The sequence below is a fragment of the Ranitomeya imitator genome, chromosome 9 (assembly GCF_032444005.1).
Source record: "Ranitomeya imitator isolate aRanImi1 chromosome 9, aRanImi1.pri, whole genome shotgun sequence".
In the NCBI taxonomy this organism is placed as follows: domain Eukaryota; kingdom Metazoa; phylum Chordata; class Amphibia; order Anura; family Dendrobatidae; genus Ranitomeya; species Ranitomeya imitator.
The window spans coordinates 147,350,796-147,358,240 of NC_091290.1; positions in this window are offsets into that span (position 1 = coordinate 147,350,796).

Sequence of the window (7,445 nt, forward strand, 5' to 3'; positions counted from 1 at the left end):
CCACATTTCTCTACATTGCTATATAACATCCTTCATGTTGCTGCTTTCTAGTCAGTGTTTTTCCAGGCCAGATCAAGATTCACAACTACATTGTTTACTACTGCTAGACTGTAGAATATCCTTTAAAGCTGTCGATTTCCAGAAAGTGGGTCTCACACCTTCAGGGCTACATTCACAGTTATATTGCTCAGTACTCTGCATCTTCAATACTGGTGTTTTCTCAGCCCAGAGCTAAATTCGCTGATACACTGATGAGTGATGCTGCATAATACGCTCCACGCTGCCACGGCTTCTAAACACGCGCTATGTAAAGACAGGAAAGTAGGAGTCCCTCAATGTCTATGTCTGCCATGTATGGAGAGACAGGAAAGTAGGAGTCCCTTATGTCTATGTCTGCCGTGTATGGAGAGACAGGAAAGTAGGAGTCCCTTATGTCTATGTCTGCCGTGTATGGAGAGACAGGTAAAGTAGGAGTCCTTTATGTCTATGTCTGCCGTGTATGGAGAGACAGGAAAGTAGGAGTCCCTCATGTCTATGTCTGCCTTGTATGGAGAGACAGGAAAGTAGGAGTCCCTCATGTCTATGTCTGCCGTGTATGGAGAGACAGGAAAGTAGGAGTCCCTTATGTCTATGTCTGCCATGTATGGAGAGACAGGAAAGTAGGAGTCCCTCAATGTCTATGTCTGACATGTATGGAGAGACAGGAAAGTAGGAGTCCCTCAATGTCTATGTCTGACATGTATGGAGAGACAGGAAAGTAGGAGTCCCTTATGTCTATGTCTGCCATGTATGGAGAGACAGGAAAGTAGGAGTCCCTCATGTCTATGTCTGCCATGTATGGAGAGACAGGAAAGTAGGAGTCCCACAATGTCTATGTCTGCCGTGTATGGAGAGACAGGAAAGTAGGAGTCCCTCAATGTCTATGTCTGCCGTGTATGGAGAGACAGGAAAGTAGGAGTCCCTCAATGTCTATATCTGCCGTGTATGGAGAAACAGGAAAGTAGGAGTCCCTCAATGTCTATGTCTGCCGTGTATGGAGAGACAGGAAAGTAGGAGTCCCTCATGTCTATGTCTGCCATGTATGGAGAGACAGGAAAGTAGGAGTCCCACAATGTCTATGTCTGCCATGTATGGAGAGACAGGAAAGTAGGAGTCCCTCAATGTCTATGTCTGCCTTGTATGGAGAGACAGGAAAGTAGGAGTCCCTCAATGTCTTTGTCTGCCATGTATGGAGAGACAGGAAAGTAGGAGTCCCACAATGTCTATGTCTGCCATGTATGGAGAGACAGGAAAGTAGGAGTCCCTCAATGTCTATGTCTGCCTTGTATGGAGAGACAGGAAAGTAGGAGTCCGTCATGTCTATGTCTGCCGTGTATGGAGAGACAGGAAAGTAGGAGTCCCTTATGTCTATGTCTGCCGTGTATGGAGAGACAGGAAAGTAGGAGTCCCTCAATGTCTATGTCTGCCGTGTATGGAGAGACAGGAAAGTAGGAGTCCCTTATGTCTATGTCTGCCATGTATGGAGAGACAGGAAAGTAGGAGTCCCTCATGTCTATGTCTGCCATGTATGGAGAGACAGGAAAGTAGGAGTCCCACAATGTCTATGTCTGCCGTGTATGGAGAGACAGGAAAGTAGGAGTCCCTCAATGTCTATGTCTGCCGTGTATGGAGAGACAGGAAAGTAGGAGTCCCTCAATGTCTATGTCTGCCGTGTATGGAGACACAGGAAAGTAGGAGTCCCTCAATGTCTATGTCTGCCGTGTATGGAGAAACAGGAAAATAGGAGTCCCTCAATGTCTATGTCTGCCGTGTATGGAGAGACAGGAAAGTAGGAGTCCCTCAATGTCTATGTCTGCCGTGTATGGAGAAACAGGAAAGTAGGAGTCCCTCAATGTCTATGTCTGCCGTGTATGGAGACAAACTGTAACAGCAGTTAATCCTTACCCACTAGCTCTGAGACAACTAAAAATTACAGAAAGCCCGCAGGGAGGAAAACGGTCACAAAAATTCAGGCTATAAAAGTCACCTGAAACGACTGGCATACTTCAATAACTTATATTTCAACGACGTCCAAAATGTATTTCCACTTCAACATTACATGTTTCACGTTTCGATCCAAATAATGGGTTGAGCACCGAAGAGATCCATATAAAACATGATTTTATTTTGTATTAACTTAAAACATAATAAAAAAAAACAGATAATGTCACAATAGGGGACACTAAGATTAGACTCAGATGATGGGCATACAGAGAGACAAGTATATTAGATTATTGTGGAAAATACACCCAATAAATGCCTATAAATTTAGCTAGATATTTACATCATCATTACAAAAGAAAGGGGTTCACATAAATTTTGCAGTCAGTGGCTCTCAATAATAATACAGTCAAACCTGTCCTTATATCAATATTTTGTATAAACATGGGTAAATCCGAATTAGAAGCAGCTTTAAATTGACCCTTTTATATAATCATTAGAAGATTCTATTTTAACTACAGATAGACTGCTGAATAGCGTTTAGTCCACAACTACTTCCATGACAGTGCATACATTGCACATTCGCTTTATATCTGCATATAGGTGCTGCCTTTGTGTTGCAGTTAAATGTTAGTATGGAGGCGAAACGCGCGTCGGGGTGAGGGGACGCTAAGCAGACCGTAGGCAACAGAGCTATCACGAATCTCCTATTACCAGGTACATAATGCACAGCACTTTATTAAGCGTATCATTGCATTTTACTATAGCCTGCCAGACACTTTAGTCCATATTTAAACAAGTTATACTAACATTTAACTGCAATACATATGCAGCACCTATATGCAGATATAAAGCAAATGTGCAATGTATGCACTGTCATAGTAGTAGTTGTTATTATTATTATTATAATTTTTTATTATAGTGCCATTTATTCCATGGCGCTTTACATGTGAGGAAGGTTATACATAATAAAAACAAGTACAATAATCTTAAACAGTCACGACTGGTTCAGTAGGAGAGAGGACCCTGCCCGCGAGGGCTAACAATCTACAAGGGATGGGTGAGGATACAGTAGGTGAGGATAGAGCTGGTCATGCAGTGGTTAGGTCAATCGGTGGTTACTGCTGGTTGTAGGCTTGTCAGATGAGGTAGGTCTTCAGGTTCTTTTCGAAGGTTTCGATGGTAGGCGAGAGTCTGATATGTTGTGGTAGAGGGTTCCAGAGTAGGGGTGATACGCGAGAGAAATCTTGTATGCAATTGTGGGAAGAGGAGATAAGAGGGGAGTAGAGTAGGAGATCTTGTGAGGATCGGAGGTTGCGTACAGGAAAGTACCGGGAGACGAGGTCAGAGATGTATGGAGGAGACAGGTTGTGGATGGCTTTGTATGTCATGGTCAGGGTTTTGTACTGGAGTCTCTGGGCAATGGGGAACTAGTGAAGGGATTGACAGAGGGGAGAGGCCGGGGAATAGCAGGGGGACAAGTGGATTAGTCGGGCAGCTGAGTTTAGAATAGATTGGAGGGGTGCGAGAGTGTTATAGGGAAGGCCACAGAGCAGGAGGTTACAGTGGTCGAGGCGGGCGATGATGAGGGCATGGACTAGGGTTTTTGCAGATTCTTGGTTTAGGAATGTACGGATCCGTGAAATATTTTTGAGTTGAAGGTGGCAGGAAGTGGAAAGGGCTTGTATATGTGGTTTGAAGGAGAGATCAGTGTCAAGGATTATCCAGAGGCAGCGAGCTTGTGGGACTGGGGAGAGTGGGCAGCCATTTACTGTAATGGATAGGTACGTGGGGGGGGGGGGGGTCGTGTGAGATGGGGGAAAGATGATGAATTCTGTTTTGTCCATGTTAAGTTTTAGAAATCTAGAGGAGAAGAAGGATGAAATAGTGGACAGACATTGAGGGATTCTGGTTAGTAGGCTAGTGATATCTGGTCCAGAGATGTAGATCTGTGTGTCATCAGCATAGAGGTGATACTGAAAGCAGTTAGATTCTATGAGCTGTCCCAAGCCAAAGGTGTAAATGGAGAAGAGCAGGGGCCCTAGGACTGAACCTTGCGGGACTCCGACAGATAGTGAGGAGGTGGTGTGTGACTGGGAGACGCTGAATGTCCGGTCTGTTAGGTATGACGAGATCCAGGATAGGGCCAAGTCTGTGATGCCAAGGGATGAGAAGGTCTGTAATAAAAGGGAATGGTCCACTCTGTCAAAGGCAGAGGACAGGTCCAGGAGGAGGACAGAGTGGTGTCGCTTGCTCTTGGTGGTTAATAGGTCATTGGTGATCTTAGTTAGGGCAGTTTCAGTGGAGTGGTGTGACCGGAAGCCAGATTGTAAGCGGTCGAAAGAGGGAGTAGGAAGAGAGATGGGAGGACAGTTCAAGATGGACGTGTTGTTCCAGTAGTTTTGAGGCAAAAGGGAGAAGTGATACAGGGCGATAGCTAGATACAGAGGATGGGTCAAGAGAGGGCTTTTTGAGGATTGGTGTGATTGAGGCATGATTAAAGCTTGAGGCGAAAACACCAGTTGTTAGTGATAGGTTGAAGAGATGGGTTAGGGTTGGGATGAAGACTGTGGCGAGGTTTGGTTTGAAGTGGGAAGGGATCAGGTCAAGTGCACAGGTGGTGAGATGCGATCTTGAGAGTAGAGTGGAGAGTCGATCTTCTGTAATGGTAGAGAAGTTGGTTTTGGCGGTTGTCCACCAAAACTGTCTCTGATGTTATCAATCTTCTGGTTGAAAAATGAGGCAAAGTCTTCAGCTGAGATGAGTGGGGAGGGAGGAGGTGCTGGAGGACGGAGGAGAGAGTTGAAGGTGTTAAATAACTGTTTAGGGTTGTGAGACAGGGAGGATATGAGAGATGAAAAGTAGGTTTGTTTAGCTGTGGCGAGTGTGGCCTTTAAAGTAGTGAGGGACTGTTTGAATGCGATGAAGTGCTCGTTGGAGTGGGATATTTTCCCTCTCCGCTCAGCAGCCCTGGAAGCTCGCCTCAGTTCTTTGGTCAGGCTGGTGTGCCAGGGCTGCCTGTTGATTTTGTGAGCTTTGGAATGTGTGAGAGGGGCAAGAGATTCCAAAGCTACAGCTATTGTGGTGTAATATAGAGCGGCAGCGTCATCCGCATTGTGTAGGGAACTTATTTCTGTAAGAGGGAGAAGGGATTGTGGACTAAACGCTATTCAGCAGTCTATCTGTGGTTAAAATACAATCTTCTCATGATTATATAAAAGGTGGGTCAATTTAAAGCTGCCTCTAATTTGCATTTACCCGTGTTTATACAAAATATTGATGAAAGGACAGCTTTTGACTGTATTATTATTGGGAGCCAGAGACTGCAAAATTTATGTGAACCCCTTTCTTTTGTAATGATGATGTAAATATCTAGCTAAATTTATAGGCATTTACTGGGTGTATTTTCCACAATAATCTACTATACTGGTCTCTCTGTATGCCCATCATCTGAGTCTGATCTTAGTGTCCCCTATTGTGACATTGTCTGCTTTTTTTATTAAGTTTTAATTTAATACTAAATAAAATCATGTTTTATATGGATCTCTTCCGTGCCCAACCCATTATTTCGATCGAAATTTGAAACATACTTCAACAACTAAAGGCTGCTACTTGTTACTCATACAACCATATATATTATTGTTATATTAGGAAAGTGATATTACAGTAATTCTCTAATATTTTCTTTGAAGTACACTGAGATTTTTGCAAAAGATTGTAGTTGATATATTTTACCACCTATTGTTTATTATCACAGTACATTAATGTTACGGTCTATAATAAAACCAAAATAGCTTCACGACCGATACAAATGTTCTACTGCAAATATTCTACAAATATTAAGGCTGGTTATTGAAAGCTAAAAACAGAATAAACAGAAATAAAATACAGAGTAAGAGCAAATACTGAGAATTACATCCAGTACACCAGAAAGGAGGAGTGGTACTGTGAAGTGTATATATACAGGACAGGAGGAGCGGTAATGTGCAGTGTATATATATATATACAGGACAGGAGGAGTGGTACTGTGCAGTGTATATATACAGGACAGGAGGAGTGGTACTGTGCAGTGTATATATACAGGACAGGAGGAGTGGTACTGTGCAGTGTATATATACAGGAGGAGTGGTACTGTGCAGTGTATATATACAGGACAGGAGGAGCGGTACTGTGCAGTGTATATATACAGGACAGGAGGAGCGGTACTGTTCAGTGTATATATACAGGACAGGAGGAGCGGTACTGTGCAGTGTATATATACAGGACAGGAGGAGCGGTACTGTTCAGTGTATATATACAGGACAGGAGGAGCGGTACTGTGCAGTGTATATATACAGGACAGGAGAGGTGGTACTGTGCAGTGTATATATACAGGACAGGAGGAGTGGTACTGTGCAGTGTATATATACAGGAGAGGAGGAGTGGTACTGTGCAGTGTATATATACAGGACAGGAGGAGCGGTACTGTGCAGTGTATATATACAGGACAGGAGGAGTGGTACTGTGCAGTGTATATATACAGGACAGGAGGAGCGGTACTGTGCAGTGTATATATATATATACAGGACAGGAGGAGTGGTACTGTGCAGTGTATATATACAGGACAGGAGGAGTGGTATTGTGCGGTGTATATATACAGGAGGAGTGGTACTGTGCAGTGTATATATACAGGAGGAGTGGTACTGTGCAGTGTATTTATACAGGAGGAGCGGTACAGTGCAGTGTATATATACAGGACAGGAGGAGTGGTACTGTGCAGTGTATATATACAGGACAGGAAGAGTGGTATTGTGCGGTGTATATATACAGGAGGAGTGGTACTGTGCAGTGTATATATACAGGAGGAGTGGTACTGTGCAGTGTATATATACAGGAGGAGTGGTACTGTGCAGTGTATATATACAGGAGGAGTGGTACTGTGCAGTGTATATATACAGGAGGAGTGGTACTGTGCAGTGTATATATACAGGAGGAGTGGTGCTGTGCAATATATATATACAGGAGGAGTGGTACTGTGCAGTGTATATATACAGGAGGAGTGGTGCTGTGCAGTGTATATATACAGGAGGAGTGGTACTGTGCAGTGTATATATACAGGACAGGAGGAGCGGTACTGTGCAATATATATATACAGGAGGAGTGGTGCTGTGCAGTGTATATATACAGGAGGAGTGGTGCTGTGCAGTGTATATATACAGGAGGAGTGGTACTGTGCAGTGTATATATACAGGAGGAGTGGTGCTGTGCAATATATATATACAGGAGGAGTGGTGCTGTGCAGTGTATATATACAGGAGGAGTGGTACTGTGCAGTGTATATATACAGGAGGAGTGGTACTGTGCAGTGTATATATACAGGAGGAGTGGTACTGTGAAGAGTATATATACAGGAGGAGCGGTACTGTGCAGTGTATATATACAGGAGGAGTGGTACTGTGCAGTGTATATATACAGGACAGGAGGAG